Raw genomic sequence first — 5,005 nt, forward strand, 5'->3', positions numbered from 1 at the left:
GCGTGTCCCAAACAGCCAGGACGGAGTGCCAAGACACACTGAATTAACTTTGCTGCAACAGGCTTAGGAAAGGAGCTAAAGGAAAGGAGCAGTGAAGATACCCTGCATACTTGGGCAATGTTAGTGGAGATGAGCTGGGGGCTGGTTTTGCACAGGTCCTGGAGGAGTTCCACTCCTTCCATCCTTGTCTGAAACCCCTTGGCTTCCAGGAGATGGTAAAGCTTCTGGAGCAGCTCCGTTTCTTCCACAGGTGGAGGTGATGTGACCTGGGCTTTTGCACAGTGTAGGAGGTGTCCATCAGAGGGAGATTTCACTCTGGGAAATAAAACCAAATGAGGACCTGGTGGTGATAATTATAGTAGTATGGCATCCCCATCGTGGAAATAATTAGCATTGACTCCATGATTCCAGAAGGCTGAACAATCCCTTTATTAATCTATACTATACTATACTATACTATACTATACTATACTATACTATACTATACTATACTATACTATACAGAAACTCATCGCCCTTACAGACAGTCTGATACAGACAGACCAGATTGGTCAATGGAATCCAAAACACCATCACCAGTGGACAATTAAATCACCCTTTGTTGAACAAATCTCCAGAACACATTCCACATGTTGACAACAACAGGTGCAGCAAGTGCAGGTAAGAATTGTTTCTCACTCTTTTCTATGATCTTTTCACAGCCTTCCCCAGGACGATGCCTGGCAAAGTTGTGCCTGCTGCTCTCTGTGGAGAGAGCTGCAGCCACAGACAATACCTTCAGTTAATTGTGAGCAAAATATCTTGAGCAGCTTTCCTAATTATGTGATTTCAAGCAGGAAAATTATGAGGCTCTGAAGAACAACATGGACCTCATGGCAATAATTACTGGAGACAATCTGCAAGTGACATTCTCACTGCTGCTCACTCAGGAAAACCAAGGATGAGATGCATCTGATCTATCTTCAGATGGCTGCCGGGACACACAGGTCACATTGCTTTGTGGAGAAAGACAGACACTACTGCCAAGTTTAAATGCCTCCTCATAAGGGACGTGCATGTCTTAGAATAAGGGAACTCATCACTCTGGAGAAGTGTCTCTGCAACCAGGCATGACAATCTGGAAAAGTAGCTCAGATGCATCTGAACAGATGAACAGGGCCATATTTGAAGGATTCAAAAAATCACTAAGAGAGATAAAAACAGAAGCCAGACATCCCAGAACTACGCTCACATTTCATTTGCTTCCCTAGAGACCAGATGCACAGCTTAACAACCCCACTGGGAACAATTCTCCTGATCAACCTGTCTCTTCCATGAGCACAGGAAGATGCTAGCTGTGCTACTGAGGCATGTGGTCACTTTCCTGCCACTGCTGAGCAGGACAGAGCTAAATAAATCCCCTCTGCTATCAGAGGAGAACAGGTACAAGCAACTCTGCAACTGCCATGAAGGGACAGCAAGGAGCAAATTCCTGTCTTAAATGCTGATTACAGCACAGGGGGACATAAACCAAACATGCTGTCCATCAAGCAAATTACATGAAGGACAGGAATATCAAGACAAAAAGTCCACATTCAGACACCTGTTGACTGAAGTTGTTCAGGAATTGCCTTGCTCCTTACTACTCAAACTTGGTACTGTTTGAGGGTAAGAAAACCATGATTCTGCCAGGCCAAACCACATGGATGCAAACTGCATCTTTGTGGAATGGCATCTTGCTTCCAGACTGAGATTTCTCATCAAAACACCCATCTGACAAAGACTCCACTTAAATGAAAAAAACCCGTTTGAATTTACTTGTCCCAAGTCAGGCAGCAGAAACTTGGCCCTCTCCCAGCCTCCACAGCACTGCCCTTGCTACTGCACTGGATCGTCTGAGCTGCAGCCAATGGGTGTCTGTTTGTCTCTCCATTTTTGTGGAAACCCCTCCAGAGAAGTTGTGGTCAGCACAATGCACAAGTAGACATTTTTTATCCTAGAGCATTTGTAGGGAAAGGAAACAATCTGTGGCATTGGTCATCTGTGCCAGAAAGTTTTTCCTGAGGAAGAGGCATGTAAAGCTTGCCATGTGCTTTGTCACATCTGACAAAAGTGCTCAGTACCGTTTGCTAGCAGACAATGTGGCCTGGGGCTCCTTTGAGCCATCGTTCCTCTCCTTCACCGGCTCCTTGACAGATGGGCCTTCAGCCTTCTGGTTTTCCATCCCCTACAAAGACACAGAGAAACCCCATCAATCTTTAGAATATAAAACAGGAAATTCCCTGTTGAAAACACAAGTTAGAACCAGGATCACTGCTACCAAGGCTTAGGGAAACATTTCCTAACTTACAGATGGAAACAGACCAGAGATTCAGTGATGCCAACTCTTTGTTTTCAATAGCCCAAGGCAGGTTATGGGTGCTACCAGACTGAGCAGCAATCTAAAATCCCAAATTCCTTAGTCTTGAGCATAAATGGGAATAATGCAAACTGGCAGGCAACAAGTGTTCATGAAGGAAGCAGCAGAACAAACTGGACTCTTTGGGGGTTGGCCCATTGTGTTGGAAGTTGATTTGGTTCAACACTCACTCTCCCTGTGCCTGCAAAAAGGCAGGCTCCCTTCTGTAATGTCGATAAAAAAATAAAATCCCCCCCCTCAAACAAACAAAGGATTTTCCACTGGGTGCTGCTGAATTCACCAAGCTTCTTCCAGCTCCACAGGGGTGGACAGCAGGGCAGTATTCCCAAAAGACAGACAGTAATTGTAGTAACTAAAATTGACTTGGACATCTTTTGGAATTTTGGGAATTTTCTTGGTACTGCTAGTTCCAGTGTCCTTTGCAAAGACTCTGTTATCTTCAGAAGCACAATTCTCACTTAATTGCTTTACAGGGGGCAGAGTAGGGAGAGCATGGTGGGGGCTTATGCTTAAATGTAAACCCATTTTCTCCTCTTTCCCTTTCCTCTTTTTGACTGATATTGAAATTGATCAAAACCCCACTTTTTCCCTAATGATATCAGTTCCTTTTAGTCTGCAGATGAACAGACTGAGGATTAACAGCTCATTCCCAGGAGCAAAATGATTCAGCAGAAGAGGAATGAGCTAAAGACAGATTGGGTATGTTTGATTTAATATTAGCAGTGGCAGTACTTGCACAAAAGAGACATTTCTCCTGCCAAGCACTTACTTTCTTCTTAATTCTTGTCAGAATATCTTCCAGGTCACGGGTGGGAAGAGATCGTTCCAAAAGCATTTTAAATTGTTGATGATTGAGCAACATTTTCACCATCTCTTGTCCATAATGCCTAAGGAAGGCAGGAAGGCAGGCAGGCAGGAAGGCAGGCAGGCAGGCAGGCAGGCAGGCAGGCAGGCAGGCAGGAAGGCAGGCAGGCAGGAAGGAAGGAAGGAAGGAAGGAAGGAAGGAAGGAAGGAAGGAAGGAAGGAAGGAAGGAAGGAAGGAAGGAAGGAAGGAAGGAAAAGAGCTCCTGAGGGCTTTCTGTATTTTGATGATCCCCACAGTGGATTTGGGGCTGAGTCCAGGACCCTCAGGCACTGAGAGAAAGCTAAAAAAGCTGCTCAAGGAGTCAGAAGCAAAACTCCAATTCTCTTGGATCATCACTGGGCCCCACTGAGGGCAAGGAGTGCCAAAGGCTCCCAGGGCCAGGTGAGAGCAGATCCTTGAGGCCAGGATTGCAGCGAGCCAAGGGCTCTGAGCAGGGAACTGCAATGCTGAGCAAGGCCTGGCAGAGCTGGGGGAAGCAGAAGGGCCAAACCCTGAGCCCAGCCTGGGACAGCAGGGCCTGTCCCTCATGGCTGGCTCAGGGCTGTTTGTGGGGCAGCAGGATGTGAGGGGCAGCAAGGACAAATGTCACAAACCTGTGTGACACTGCAGATCCTCATGGAACCAAGGGGCCAGTGGGACACTGGGAAGTTGTGGAACCAAAGGGATCATTGTGGCATTGTTGGGGCCCATGGAACCAAGGGCCCAGTGTGACACAGCAAGGGTGCATGGAGCTGAGGGGCCATGGTGACACATCAGGGCTTTGTGGAACCAGGAAGCCATTGTGACATTACAAGGCCCCATGGAAGCACGGGGCCATTGTGACACTGCAGAAGCAAGGGGAACATTGTGACACTGCAGGGCCTAATGGAACCAAGGAGATCATTGTGACACTGTGGGGTCCCATGAAACCAAGGGAACATGGAACAGGTCTGGCTGGCTGGGCCTCCTGGCGATCACCTGATAGGTCTGGCTGACCTTGGCATGTCGAGGGCTGCTTCTCATCAGCCCCTGAAGCACTCGGGCTCTTGGCTTTCCTTCCTATGGGAGAGGACTGTCCTTCTCCTCCAGGGGACCATGGCCAAAATTGGTATTCCTCCTCTAAATTTCCTTATATGCACAGATTGTTCTTAGATGAAATCTGCCAGAAGAGACAGGTCTGCCTGCCTTGGCCACCCAGGGGCCACCTCTCATCTGCCTTTGAAACCCAGAGACCATGTGCTTTTCTTGCTTAGGGGAAAAAAAACATCCATCTCGACCAGGTGCCCATGGCCAAAATTGGGAAACTGCCTTTGGAATTCCCTATACCCAAGGATAGCTCCCAGACAAAAGCTGCCAGGACTGACAAGTCTGGCTGGCCTTGGCTTCCTGAGGGCTGGCCCTCATCTTCTTCTGAAACACTGGGGCTCTGTGCTTTCCTTCCCAATAAAAAGAACTCTTCTTCCTGTCCAGGTGCTCATGGCCAAAATTTATGTTCAACCTCCAAAATGCCCAATGTCCAAGCATAGCCCCTAGATGAAAGGTGCCAAGAGAGACAGGTCTGGCTGCCCTTGGCCTGAGGTTGGCCACCCCTCATCTCCTTCCAAAACACTTGGACTTTTCACTTTTCTTTCCTATAGGAAAAAAACATCCATCTTGACCAGGTGCCCATGGCCAAATCTGCCATTCTACCTCCAAAACTCTGTACATCCAAGAATTGCTCCCAAGTTAAAAAGGTCTGGCTGCCCCTGGCCTCTTGGGAGCCG

The sequence above is a fragment of the Zonotrichia albicollis genome, chromosome 24, assembly GCF_047830755.1.
Source record: "Zonotrichia albicollis isolate bZonAlb1 chromosome 24, bZonAlb1.hap1, whole genome shotgun sequence".
Taxonomy (NCBI): Eukaryota; Metazoa; Chordata; class Aves; order Passeriformes; family Passerellidae; genus Zonotrichia; species Zonotrichia albicollis.